Source organism: Neomonachus schauinslandi, chromosome 1, assembly GCF_002201575.2.
Source record: "Neomonachus schauinslandi chromosome 1, ASM220157v2, whole genome shotgun sequence".
Classification (NCBI taxonomy): domain Eukaryota; kingdom Metazoa; phylum Chordata; class Mammalia; order Carnivora; family Phocidae; genus Neomonachus; species Neomonachus schauinslandi.
The window spans coordinates 28,987,412-29,002,810 of NC_058403.1; the positions used below are offsets into that span (position 1 = coordinate 28,987,412).

Sequence of the window (15,399 nt, forward strand, 5' to 3'; positions counted from 1 at the left end):
AATCTCTTAAAAAGACTTAAACAGGGCTTGCAAAGCAAGCTATAGTTTTCATGCTACAGCTAATCCTAGGTTTGTCACTGACATTCATCATCTCCACCTCCATCACCCATTTCAGATTCCCCAAATCCCATGCTGGAAGTTCTAATAATCTGGGTTCTATGCCTATGGGGATGGGGGCATCCATGATCTAGACTTTATTCCTGAGTAATCTGAGCCTGTGGTTGTCTTTTCCTGGTTGGGCTGTGATTGCTGCCATTGCTCATTTACAATTATCCACTGAGTACAGAAGCACCAAGGGTTCCCTCTGTGCATGGCCTGGGTCCTGGATACCTTTCCCCATACCCCCATTATGAAGTGACAGCCAAAGATCTTCATTCAATTGCCTCATCCAATATAGCAACTGTTTTCTTTTTTTTCTTCATTCTATTGAGATATAATTGGCATACAACATTGTTTAAGGTGTATAGCATGTTGAATGGACAAATGTGTATATTGCAAAATAATTACCACAGTAAGTTTAGTTAACATCCATCACCTCATATAGTTAGATGATTGTTTCCTTGTGATGAGAACTTGTAAGATTTATTCTTTTAGCAACTTTCAAATAAATTAACTCTTTTTTTTTTTTTTTTTTTGTCTGTGGCTCTACTGTCATGAGTAGCCCAAAATGGCTAGGTGGTACTTGCAATTTCCACCTTACTATGGAAATTAGTAGTAGAACCATTACTATGAGCCTTAGTGGAAGCAACCTTCTCAGTAAATACCTGTCCAACTAACCTTTGTGAGTTACATCACCTAAAATCATAGTTGTTTGTTAACATTTTAGCAATGATTAAATGGGACGGAAGTATTTGGGGATGAGGGAGAGAGGGAAACAGATGAAGAGAGAAAATAATGGGAGCTGGAAAGAGAAATAGGCTTTGACAGAAGACATGCAAGTGGGTTCTGTTCATAGTTCAAATACTTTTCACAGTCTGAAGTTTCTCACATGTCCCAGTCTGATTACAAGTACAGACTCAGAGTTGTGATTATCCCAAGTTTTAATAGGAATACTTCCTTGAAGAAAAGCTAAAAGATTTTGGCATCCAAAATTTCTTTCACATTCAGAAGTTATTGATGTCATTCATGAAGATATTAGATGAGTAGTATATTCAGTCTGAGAAACATCAGAAGGGAATACTCCTAAAGATATCTATGGTCCATTAGAATCATATTTAAAGAGAACTTTGGATTTAAGAATTTTAAATGACAGCAATATAAGCTCCTTTACAGTGCCCTGGTGGAAATGAATTAACCATTAGAAATGCAATTGCCTTACTACCTCCTGGAAGGGACAGAAATATTAATTTCCAAGGATAGATCAATAGATCTCCCAGTTTAAGCAGGGAAAGTAGTATACAATCATATATTCAGAAATGTATGTATACATATTTTTCCTGTAATCTTCTTCAGGGTCTTTGCACTTCCTGTTTCTCTGTTTGGAATATTTTCAATAGGACTTTTTAATAAATTATTGCATTCTTTAAATCCTTCAGATCTTCCAACCATTACTCCTCAAGAGATTATTCTTTAACTACCATAGATAAATCATTTCTTCCATCAATCTATATACAATACCAAGTACTATTTTCTTCATGATTCATATGAGTATCTAAACCTTTCTTTATTGATTTATTCATTTGCTTATATGGGTACAGTCTTTCTCAAAAGGAAAATAAACTTAATCAAGGGAAGGTATTCTATTGGGTTGGTATACAAGTATACAAATTTCTAGTGCCTAGATTACTGTTTGGCTTACAGAAGAACACAATAACTACTTAATAGATGGATCATAATTTTTATAGTTTATTTTGAAACAAAGGACCCTGAAGATATAGGACATCTAAAAGGGTATTTCTCCTTTTAATCAGTTGCTATCCAGATATATTAAAATATGTTCCTATTGGAAGGATTTATGTCAGTCAAAAGCATATATGAACACATATGTGTCAAGTTATGATAAAATGTGCATCTCATATTTTATTATTTGACCATTAAGAAGAATACAGAGAAATATTGCAAAGATTACAAAATAGTGGATAATGAAAATGCTTTACACTGGGATTTGAAATCAATTATAGAGGGCGCCTGGGTGGCTCAGTTGGTTAAGCGACTGCCTTCGGCTCAGGTCATGATCCTGGAGTCCCGGGATCGAGTCCCATATCGTGCTCCTTGCTCAGCAGGGGGTCTGCTTCTCCCTCTGACCCTCCCCCCTCTCATGTGCTCTCTCTCTCTCTCTCATTCTCTCTCTCAAATAAATAAATAAAATCTTTAAAAAAAAAGAAAAGAAATCAATTATAGAATCTGGGATGAGGCATGTATACTCACTTACCCCATACTCTATTGTACTTTGCTTTATTGAGTTTTTTATTTATTACTGAGGTGTTGGATAATTATTTCAGAAAAATGATGGTTGATAGGAAGAAATTATTTGAAATTTTAAAATTGTGTCAGATCATCCACAAAGTGGATATTCTACATGTAGATAATTGAGAGTTGTTTCAAGATAAATGCTTCTAATTTTGACAGTGTTTTAAAGAAAGGAGCACTAGTGATATTCATCAGGTTGAAGGACCTTCATTTTAATATAATTTCCGTATACCATCATATTTTTCCAATCCATTTCACAAGAAAAGTGTCCACTATTATAAAGATATATTGTCTGCATGGCTTGGTACATCACTGTCACACTATTAACCTTCAGGTATTATAAAGACCATTACCAGACTAAGGGAGATTGAAATCAAGACATTTTAATTATTCTTGTTATTTTTGGTACATAAATTAGGTAAGGTGCTTTAGTTTGACAAACAAAGGAAAAAATTTCTTTTTTTTTCTATTATATATTATATATTTTCTATTATATTTTCTATTATATATTATATATTTCTATTATATATTATATATTTTCTCCTTTTGCTCCCTAGCCTCCTCATGACCCCTACTCCACTAAAATAATCTAGATAAAACATAGAAAATGTTCTCTAAAAAATTCTTGGAACAAGCTACACAGATTATATGCACAATAATGATGCTGAACACTGACTGGCTCTTAGAATACCAAACTGTATAACTACATATGACATCAGACATCTTTATCTTAAGCTGGTAAAAAATTATATTCTGACCTAGTATTTATAATGTTAATTCACATTTGTTGTCAGGATGAAATACAAAAGCCTGTGTTTGGCCATTTCCATCACCTTATTTTATAAACTAAATTAATTTTAATTTAAGTCATGGTAATACCTATATTAATTTTATTGTAAGTGGTACATGCCACTTTCAGAATAAAGTGTGTTATCACTCAGAAAGTACAGGCTTTCGGGGAGATCAAGTACACTAATTGTTTCATTCAGTAGAAGAACCATATGCAATGCTTTTCTTTTTTTTTTTTTTAATGTTACATGGCAGCTAAGTGCAGAGAGGAACAAAATAATATGAATAATATTGTGCAAGAAAACACTTGTTGCTTATAAATATTATCTGATATTGAGTATATTTATTTATATCACTTTATGGAGTTTTTCATATAAGTTTCTACTACTTTTTGGTGCCCCATCATTCATTATTAGAAAGTGCAGGCTGGCTCTCAACATGCTCCATCTCCAGCACGTGTGTCTTATATATGCAGGTCATATTACCAACACTGTTTTGTACATTCAGAGCATTGGGGACTCTCTTCATAACTAATCTTTAGATATATAAGGACCTTTCCACTGCTCCATCAGCCGTTAAATTCACAACACTGTGCAACTATCATCATTCACTATCATGAAATAAAATTTGCTTTAATATTGTTTTCTGTATGTACAGATATGAATTTGTTCAGCCATTATGGAAAGATGTCATGATAGCATTTTAAAAGATAAAAGGAAAAATAGCTATGAACAAGTTTTATGATAGCTGCAAAACAATGTGATACCCCCTATAGCTGTGTGCAATAAAAAGGACTGAAGTGGGGAAATATTCTTTATGATCATCTTCGGCAAGGTATAAATATCAAGAGAGAACTTTTGTCAGATATCCAAAACCTACATAACCATTTGCTTACAGGCCATTGGGTGGTGGATAGAAATGAAAAGGCACTTATCTTTTATGTTTGAAAGTAACTTAATGATGCCGCCATTATTGATTGTTTTCCAATTCTATTATGTGGCAACCATATCTGATTATTGCCCCCAAGATAATTGTATAAAATATGTTCTGTACAGAAAACTTAAAAAGGTAAAATATACCAACATTGGGATATCAAAAAATTAAGTCAATATTTTTCTCCATGTTTTTTTCTCTACCTTTTAAAAATGTATCAAACAGGGGTACCTGGGTGGCTCAGTTGGTTAAGTGTCTGACGCTTAATATCAGCTCAGGTTATGATCTCAAGGTCGTGAGACTGAGCCCCACATTGGGCTCCACACTCAGCAGGGAGTCTACTTGAGATTCTCTCTTCCTCTGCTCCTCCCCCTGCTCGTGTGAGCTCTCTCTTTCAAATAAATAAATAAATCTTTAAAATAAAAATACAAATGTATCAAACAATAAAATACACATTAAGAAATACGGCAGACAGTATCCTCATGAAATGTTCTTTTTTTTTTTTAAAGACACTTTTATTCAGCGTCATGATCAGACTATTATATTTAGCAATCAACAGCATGGGTGCAAAAAAAAAAATGCATTAAAACCCTTTGTTGGAATGCTTTACACTTTCCACAGAACAGAAACTAAAATAACCTGTTATACAATTAGTCACAAATACAGTCCTCGAGTTTTTTGCCCATACACATGAATATTGTCTAAAACATGTCTTCTTTGTAGCAGCGAGGCCCTGCCACCACTGTGCTTGGCTGAGTTCACAAATCTGCTGTAACCTGTAGCTTCCCTGTCACTTCTCTGGCTCTCCTCTCCTGCTAAGCTTTGTTTCCTGGCAGTGATTAGAACCTTCTGCCGCTGCCGTAGCTACTGCTGCTGCTGGAACCACCACAGCCACCTTGGTTTCGTGGTTTGGCAAAGTATTGGCCTCCACCACCATAGGGGCCGGAGCTTCTGCCTCCAAAATTTCCTCCTTCCATGGGTCCAAAATTTGAGGATTGATTGTCGTAATTGCCAAAATCATTAGAGCTTCCGCCACCTCCAAAGTTGCTTCCATCATTACCAAATCCATTATAGCCATCCCCACTGCCACCATAGCCACGACCACCTCAACTGCCACCAAAGCCACCTCGACCACTGAAGTTCCCTCAACGACCAAAGTTATCATTCCCACCAAAACCACCTCCACGACCACCACCAAAGATTCCAGAACCACTTCGACCTCTTCTGCTGGATGAAGCACTAGCCATCTCTTGCTTAGATAGGGCTTTCCTTACTTCACAGTTGTGGCCATTCACAGTATGTTATTTTTGAATGACAGTCTTGTCTACAGAGTCATGGTCATCAAATGTTACAAAAGCAAAACCTCTCTTTTTGCCACTGCCCCGGTCAGTCATGATCTCGATCACTTCAATTTTCCCATACTGTTCAAAATAATCTCTTAGATGATGTTCTTCAGTGCCTTCTTTAATGCCACCAACAAAAATCTTTTTCACAGTTAAGTGGGCACCAGGTCTTTGAGAATCTTCTCTTGAGACAGCCCTCTTTGGTTCCACAACTCTTCCATCCACCTTGTGTGGCCTTGCGTTCATGGCTGCATCCACCTCCTCCACAGTGGCATACATGACAAACCCAAAGCCTCTGGAGCGCTTGGTGTTTGCATCTCTCATTACCATACAGTCCGTAAGCGTTCCCCATTGCTCAAAATGGCTCCTCAAACTCTCATCAGTTGTTTCAAAGCTCAAACCTCTGATGAAGAGCTTCCACAGCTGTTCAGGCTCTTTGGGAGACTCTGACTTAGACATGACGGTGGTGGGAGGGGAGACTTTAATGATGCTTACTTGGTGGCGTCCACAGGCAGAAAGCCTCATGAAATGCTCCTTATGCTCCCCTATATTCCTAATTCTCCCTGGACATAAGGTCAGAACCACGTGACTAGTTCTGGCTAAGGCCCGTAAGAAGTAATGGGTGCCACTTCTGGGCCAGACAAGAGCCAATGTGCTTTATCCATTCCTCAATTCCCTTGCCAGGTGATCCTGAAAGCCACATATTCTATGTGGTTAGTGTTTTTACAAGGAGAAAGGACACCTGACATGGGTTGAGTTTGTGTGGGTTATTTAGAAGAAAAAGAAAACAACCTTTTTTTGTGTTAAAATATTAAAATGACAGTATCCTCACTAGAAATGGATAAAGACTTGTGGCATAGATTAATATTAATACTGTCTGATAGGGTCTTGTCTAAGGTAAGTGCATGTTGCATTTAAGTGTTTATGTAGACTCTGTTTTGTATGTGTTTGAACATTCCATAGCAATATATTATGGTGTCAAAGTATTCTCTTAAAAGTATAAATTTTATTTCAAATATGAGCTTAATTCAAAAAGGAATAGCCAGCTATGACTGACAGTTTCTTGCAGTAAGAAATAACATAGCAACAATCATTTACAAAAGCCTCTAACATGCCAAGCTTTATGTTGAAATCGCTCTTTAAATTATTTCATTTAATCTTCTAAACAGCCTTTTGATACAGAAACTATTATACTCATTTTAGACATGAGGAAACAGAGCCTTGAACAGATTAAGTAAATTCTCCAAGGCTACATTAAATAGCAGCTTGGCAAGGTGAGGATTCAGATACAGAGATTGAATCCACTGCCATCACTTTAATACACTATATTTGACATTGGAAACGATAAAGGTATACTTTATTTGAACACATAATAAATTATTCTACTCTTCTGTTTATTTAACTACTTCATTTCACTTAGAACCTATGGACCCTTAAACAGGCTCTCCAATATTGAAAACAAGTAACAACTATCAAAGAATGCAAGAGCAACAGGATTACCCTTGCTCACCCTGTTCACCCTCCTCCCCTTCCTAGCCACACATTTGGAAAGATTTCTGAAACTTTTCTCTCTCTGTGTTTTTTTTTTTTTTTTAATGTCTTACTCAGTCCTCACTCTTCTCCAATTTGGCTTTGTCCTCATCATTTAACCACCACTGTCCTGCTATGTGGTATGATAACCACATCTCTTTATTTCTCAGCAACATTTATAGTATGAATCACTCCCTCTTTCTTGAAAACCCTTTTTTCCTTGTTGATAGCACACGTGCTTGAGTTTTCCATCCCTCATTCCCATATTTCAAAGTATTTAGGTTAGATCTGTTCTATTTAGCCATTCAGTGTTGGAGTTCCTCAAGACTCATTCCTAAACCTTTTTTCTCACTGTCTCCTGTCTAACTGGACAATCTTACTATACCCTACAGCTATAGTTGTCATCCTCCATTTCTCTCTTTAGCACATTCTCTCAACTGCTATATTCAATTTTCTACTCAATATTCCCTCTTTATATATAAAAGAAATCTCAGACTCCTCACGTCCTAAACAGAGCTCAACTGTATCTTTCCTCACAAATGGCTATCACTTTTTATCCTGTTGCATACACCTGAAATCCAGGAGTCATTTTTTTTTGTATTAATTTTATTATGTTATGTTAATCACCATACATTACATCATTAGTTTTTGATGTAGTGTTCCATGAGTCATTGTTTGTGTATAACACCCAGTGCTCCATGCAGTACGTGCTCTCTTTAATACCATCACCCGGCCAACCCATCCCCCCACCCCCCACCACTCCAGCAATCCTCAGTTTGTTTCCTGAGATTAAGAATTCCTCATATCAGTGAGATTGTATGATACATGTCTTTCTCTGATTGACTTATTTCGCTCAGCATAATACCCTCCAGTTCCATCCATGTCGTTACAAATGGCAAGATTTCATTCCTTTTGATGGCTGCATAATATTCCATTGTATATATACACCACATCTTCTTTATCCATCCATCTGTTGATGGACATCTTGGCTCTTTCCATAGTTTGGTTATTGTGAACATTGTTGCTATAAACATCAGGGTGCACGTACCCCTTTGGATCCCTACATTTGTATCTTTGGGGTAAATACCCAGTAGTGCAGTTGCTGGGTCTTACGGTAACTCTGTTTTCAACTTTTTGAGGAACCTCCACACTGTTTTCAAGAGTGCCTACACCAGCTTGCATTCCCACCAACAGTGTAGGAGGGTTCCCCTTTCTCCGCATCCCTGACAACATCTGTCCTTTCTTTACTTGTTAATTTTAGCCATTCTGACTGGTGTGAGGTGGTATCTCATTGAGGTTTTGATTTGGATTTCCCTGATACCGAGCGATGTTGAGTACTTTTTCATGTGTCTGTTGGCCATTTGGATGTCTTCTTTGGAAAAATGTCTGTTCATGTCTTCTGCCCATTTGAGAGAGATAGAAAGATAGAACACATGTGAGTGGGGGGAGGGGCAGAGGGAGAGAATCCTCAAGCAGATTCCCAACTAAGCACAGAGTCCTACACGAGGCTTGATCCCACGACCCATGAGACCATGACTTGAGCTGAAACCAAGAGTCAGACACTTAACAAACTGAGCCACCGAAGCACTCCAACTTATTGAGTTCTTAATATATGTCAGGTACTGTAAGGTTTGTACTGCAATAGCTTACTAGTGGGTATTTTCACAGGCACACTACTAATTCTTCAATTCGTTCTCCACACTAAAATCAGAATAATAATATAAGTAAATGTTATCACACTGCTCTCAAACCCACCTAATGAGTCTCAGGTGCTATTAGAATAAATACAAAGTCTATTATATGGCTGGCAAGACTTGTAAGACTTCACCCCTCCTTACCTCTCTTGAGCCTTGTCTCATATGTCACCCCCTACCATCCCTTCCCATTATTCTCTGTCTCATCTTCTTTTAATTCCCCAAATATGTGATACATAGAGAGCTAGCTCTCTAAGAGAATTAGGTAGAAGCTATAAGACTTCTTTACTACTCAGCCTTGGAAGAAACATGTCATCACTTTCACATATTCTTTTGGTTAAAAGTGAGTCACTTGATCACCTCATGTTAAAGAGAAAGATTGGCAGAAGAATACGAATACCGGGAGGGATGGTTCTCTTGTGGGCCATCTTTGGAGACTGCTACAATCTTCATAGCTTCACTTATATATATATCAGTGGCACTTCGTAATCTTGCTTGCCTACATCTCTAGTCCTCTACCCCTTTCCCAAACCCATTTGTTTATGCATACTCTTTACTGAGTGAATTTAGTTTCCAGAATACAGTAAGCTTGCAATTCTGTGCAATCATGCCTTCTTATATGTTATTTTCCAAGATGTTTTGTTTTTTATTTGCTAGTTTTATCTAACTGTGACTCATTGTTTAGATACAAATAAAGATCTTACCCTTTAGGAGAAACGTCTCTGACACTCCTCTAGATGTTTTATATTCCCATGGCAACCTGTGTCTACTTGCATCCTCCAATACTGTAAATATTTAAAGTTACTTAAGGACATCAGTCATCTATTAGCCAATTTTATTTGAAGAGGTCATGGCAGGTGGGAGGGCAACCAATAAATTCTTGTGGAATGACTGGATAATTGGAAGCACTCATTTTACTCCTATGCTATGCACAGTTTCTTAAGCTGCTTATGGTAGATTTAATTTTCAGTTTTTCTCAGTAAATGTATCACTTCACTATATGAACATATTTCTCTTAGAATGGCTCAACGGTAAGCTTTGAATTGTTCAAAAAAATGAAAGGGAACCTGATAACTATCAGTAACATACTGCTCTCGTTGCCTGATATGAAGGTTATTCTGTGTAATTCAAATAAAGATGTTCATAACTAAAGGCTATGATTCTTCACATGGTTTTTATGAAACTCCACACCATTACATACAAAAGAGAACTTTTGCATAATTTTCAAAAATTCTTAAATCTATTTTTAATCCACATAATGATAGCACTCATCATTAAGAATATCAAGTTAACAATTAACAATATCAAGTGTCTGAAAGTGTAGCATTTCTCTGTGATTTGATACAATATGTGCATGTTTGTGTTTACATGAAGTGTGTGTGTGTGTGTATGTGTGTGTGGTATGTTGCTTCTTCCATAAAGCTGCCACATTTCCCATCATCAATTAAATTATGGGAAAAATATATGCGTCATATTTTCAGCAGAATTGACAATGATTATTTCCTAATTAATGTGTTATAATTGGACAATCAGTAAAATATTCTGTATTAATATAAATATTTTTGGAGATTTTTGTTTTTTCTAAATTCAAGTTTATGAAAGTTTTTAGTATAAGCTCACTTGTAGAATTGGATAGTGGATTTAAATATAAATGATATTCTGAGAAACAGTGTGCCGATTTATAAAATAAGTTTGTTATAAAAAAGAACTAATATAATTCTCATCCTGTTATCTGTATATTTTATATTAATAAATAAAAATTAGACTTCTGCATTCCTCCAGCTACTACATTAATTTTAAAAATTGTTCTTAGGTAATGTAAGTCAGTTGCTTTAATAACTAAATTATTAAAGTGATTTTTAAATTATTTTTAATGAAATTATTCTTTTATTTTTATCTGAGAGAAAAATTAACTACAAATGCTCAAATATGACTTTTTATGTCATATAGTCTCTTCAAAATGCTTCAACTTAATTGGCCTTACATGGAAAAACAAAGAACCTTGAAAGGCATCAGATTAAGGTCACAGGTCAGTGTTCAAGCAAAATGGAGTTGGGCTACCAAATGATTTCCTGTTATTAAGCTGATAAATCAGAGCAATGTTGATAGATGTGAGCACTGGGACAGTATGTCAGTCTCATGAAAAAAAGTGCTGAACAGACACAGGTGATCAATGCTGTCAGAGTCTTGAAAATAAAAATTTTAAAAAGGTCAAAGAAAGCATTGAGAAGACTATCAGTGGTGTTTACATTCCAAAAATGAAGTTTTTGTGTGATTTAACTTACAAGAAGCCTTCCTTGGCTTCACAAGGAGCAGAGCTGATGAATTTGCAAAACGAATTCACTGTTATAAGGGAGCACACATCAACACTCCATATGTGTTTGGACTGACTCCCACAGGCATTCAAAGCTCATTCCAGGCCCCATCTTTTTGACTTGTTTTCTTCTCCATATTATTTAGATCGTTGTTGGCTCCTGATATCCTAGTTCTGCCCACCCTCTAGGCCCCTCTCAAATTCTGCCTCTTTTGAGGTTTTACTTGAGTGTGCCAAGTCAACCTAAGTACATCTTCTTTGAGCCAATAAAATAATATTTATCTAATATGATATGTTTGACACTTAATGAATTTACTCTTAAACAATTACCTAAGTAATCTTTTCTAATTTCAACATTTTTTTTCTGAATACCTATTTTTTTGGACTCTAATAATAAATAAATAACATAGAATTTCTGCCTTTAAAAGGTTTATATTCCAGTGAGTGATTTATAAGTTTTGAGAGTCAGATTCCCTTTGAGAGTCTAACTAGAAAAATGGCCAGGAACAATGGCTTTCCTGAGAAAAATATATTCATATAAAATTTAGCACAAAACTTCAGAGGATGCAACCATAAAGATCATGAAAAGGGAGGATGCTTTCCACGCACCATTTTTAATTCTGTTTTGTAAAAGTAATAAACTCTTTTCCGACTGAAGAAGTGTTGAGTGGTTATTTAGGGAGGTATAACAAATAGCACAGGCAAAAGAAAGGAGTGTGAAAAAGTATAGGACAGTAAAGAAACATTAAGATTTTTCATGAGGCAGGAGAGTGGTATGAACTTAGGTTGCAGATATATATTGGACAAGCTGCAGATGGGTGTATTTACTTGCTAACATGTCTGGCCTGCTTTGGGGGTGCATATTTCATCTAAGATAATTAATATTTTTCTAGACCCTGAAGATTTTACTATGTTTTTCTTACATATCTTTAACTTTAAGCACCTGTTGTGCTTTGCATATATTAAATATTTAACTCATAGTTGACTAAGAAAAATTGGGAGGGAAAGGAGGAAGAAGGTCATAGATTTAGTTGATCTGCCAAACTCTGGAAAGGATAAACAAAGAGGTAATTGAATTATAAATAATATACTAGGCCAATTATGTGTAAGTATAGTTTATTTTAATAGCATGATGAAAAGAAAGAGAATTAGTTTCATGCCGTTTTATAGGAAATGCTATAAGTGAAAATATATTTTTTTTGGTAACAGCAGTTTAGTTTTGTTGATGCCACTGGAGATAAAATTATAAATATTATAGCTACAGGCTCTAGATTAATCCTACTTAAATGATACAATATTTTATACCAGTAAAATATAAAATTTAAAATATAGAAATATTTAGATTATGATTTCTATGAGGACAAAAGAATGTGTTTTGTCCATTTAGCTCTTAAGTTCCTACACATTTTATTTTATTTATTTATTTTAAAGATTTATTTATTTATTTGAGAGAGAAAGTGGTGAGAGCACAAGCGGGTGGGAGGGGTAGAGGAAGAGGGAGAAAACTCCTCAAGCAGGCTCCCTGCTGACCATGGAGCCCAGTGTGGGGCTTGATCCTAGGACCCTGAGATCATGACCAGAGCTGAAATCAAGAGCCAGATGCTCAACAAACTGAGCCACCCAGGCACCCCTGTTCCTACACAGTTTTGATAATACAATAACACACAGTAGACAATTTATTCCACAAATATTTATTGAGATATTACTGAGCTCCAGCCCCCATTGTAGGCAGTGGAAGAATAACAATAAACAGAATAAAGTCCCTCTTCTCAAGGAGCATATATTAGAGGAACATGACAATAAGCAAAACACCAAATAAATATATAATACGTGTGATGGTGAATTTGCTACAAAATATCAGGGTGCATCAGGCGGCCATTGTCACAGAAATGCTGTAAAATGGTCACTAAAATCTCATCAGTGTCCTATCAGCAATAAAGAGTTATTTGGCTCAAGCGTCTTGAGTCAGCTGATAAGGTAAGGTTTGAGCCTCTGCGGATTTCAGCTGGACTCACTCAGAGGTCTGCAGATTGGGGGCTGACTAAACTGGGCTGCACTCAACTAGAAGAGTTGGGCTGGATGCTTTTGCTCCGCCTTTCTCTGACTCTCCTCTTGGAATCAACAGGCAGTGGGCATGTCCTTCACATGGCAATGTCACAAATGCCAGAGATCAAAGGCAAGCATGTGGTGCATTGAAAGTTTACTTGCATCATGACAACCTAAACAAGAAGGCTGGGGAATAGGGAGCAGCAGTTGCCCACGAAGGCACTGATGTAGAGCCTACTTAAGATTCTCCCTCTGCCCCTCCCCTCCCACCTCTTTCTCAAAGAAAAAGAAAAAAATGGTTCTGACAATGTGTTTTGGAATCTTTTGGATTAAATATATTCTGCTATTTTCCTTTTTAAAAATCTCAACCAGAAGTAAACTCGTGTGTGTGTTGTGTATGGACATAAACTATGTGTTAAATATGTTTGGAAACTTACTACTCTTTAAATGCCACCTTCATATATTTATTCATGCAGTAACTCCAAACAGAATTGCTGATTTTATTCTAAGAAACCAACATAAGAAAACAATTCAAGAGAGGTTTTATTACAGTGTTAGAGACATTACACTTACTAAGAGCACTATCAGGTTGGATACTAGAACTGAATTAATCCCGTCAGAGGGCAAAAGGAAACTATTCCCACTTTATTCCTTAGTCAGCTTTGCCTTAACCAAGGTTCTTCCATTTTTTATTTAATCCTTCAAGTCTTTCAAAGCTATTTTTGATTTTGCTCTTGCTCAGTTTTCCCTAAATCTAGACTAGAGATTTTAGCGCTGAAATAATTACTTGTAAAATGGTTGTGAAAGATTCAGCTGTACTTGAACTATTTGTCTTTCTTGTGTGGATTTTGATGGCTTTGTCCCTGGAAGTTGAGGGGTAAAACAATGCCTAGATCCATCTACCTTCCCTTCCCATGTTGTAAGAAACACCGATCTACTGAAAGAGTTCTCTTCTTACTAGAAGGATTATGGCATCTATGCTTGCTTGCTGGACAGATTATTGATTTTGGCTGTTGCTTATTGGAATAAATGCCTTGTGGATCAAATTTAGCCTTTGCTCTATTCTTTCACTGTTCTACTCTTTAACCCAGGGTGTCTGGGAGATCCTGTGGCATTTTCTGCCACTAGTGTCATTCCTAGCTACCTCAAGATAAATCTTGGAAATGACCTAATGTGTATGAGAGCTAGGGTCCCCATGGTATATTTACCATCATAGATTTTATCACACTTAATATAATGGATGTTCTTGAAAACTGGTTTTATATAACATTCCGGGAGGTAGCAAAACTTCAGAGGCTATCCATTACAGCTAACGCAAATGAATGGTGCCCACTGGCGTTGTGTAGTATGGCAGCCCAAATGATATCATCCAAGGAAGCTGGGCTTTGTAAGCAGGCAGTACTGGGTTCAAATTCTGTCCTCACAGAGTACCAGCAGTAGGACCCTAGTCAAGCTGCCCAACTTCAGCTATAAAATGCAAATAATCAGGTCTAATTCCTGGGCATGTCTGTAAAAGTAAACTACAATAATAATGCACAGTGCTTATTCTCTTATCTGTTATAAAATACATTCTCAAGATAAATTTTTTTTAAACTTTGCTCCTATATCACAAATATTAACCAGCACCTCTATGTTTTTAAGAAGGTAATGGATAGCATTTAGGATCCTTTGATATTTAGTCAGGCCAGGAGCTAAAAGATTGATAAAAATAAGACTTTTTAAATTAATCTGTCAGTTAGTGATGAAAATAATCACCACTCATTCCAAATTATTGAACAGGATATGGTTATAATTTTTTTCTGATTATACAGCACTCTATATATAGCTGATGAAGCATTAATCAATATATTGTAAATTGGCAGTTACAATGCTACAATAATAACAAACCTACAGTTTTACAACAAAATATGTAGATATTGTATATGAAACCAAGTTCTACAGGGAATGATCAAATTAATATTTCTATTTTTGAACAATGACAAGTCTTGAAACCTCTGGTATCTCTGACAAGTTTATTAAAAGTTACCTTAATAACATGCAATTTTTCCCCTTAATTTTTGAGAAAGTAAGAGCCAGCTACTGTTTTTTATTTTAAAATTGGTAACTTTTGCCACTCATATTTATATGCAGTATTCTTTTTTTAAATTTTAATTCCAGTATAGTTAATATACAGTGTTACATTAGTTTCAGGTGTACAATATAGTGATACAACAATTCTATATATTACTAGTGCTCATCAAGGTAAGTATCCTCTTAATCCCCTTCATCTATTTCACTCAGCCTCCCCACCACCTACCTCCCCTCTGCTAACCATGTGTTTATTCTCTTTAGTTAAGAATCT

General features: G+C 36.0%; 1 protein-coding gene and 1 pseudogene across 1 annotated transcript in view; one reads left to right on the forward strand and one right to left on the reverse strand.

Annotated features, from left to right (window-relative positions):
• Nucleotides 1-15,399, forward strand: part of ROBO2 (roundabout guidance receptor 2) — a 1,281,409-nt gene that overhangs the window by 142,361 nt on the left and 1,123,649 nt on the right. The gene's annotated exons all lie outside the window — the stretch shown is intronic.
• On the reverse strand, nucleotides 4,971-5,933 carry LOC110571156 (annotated as a pseudogene).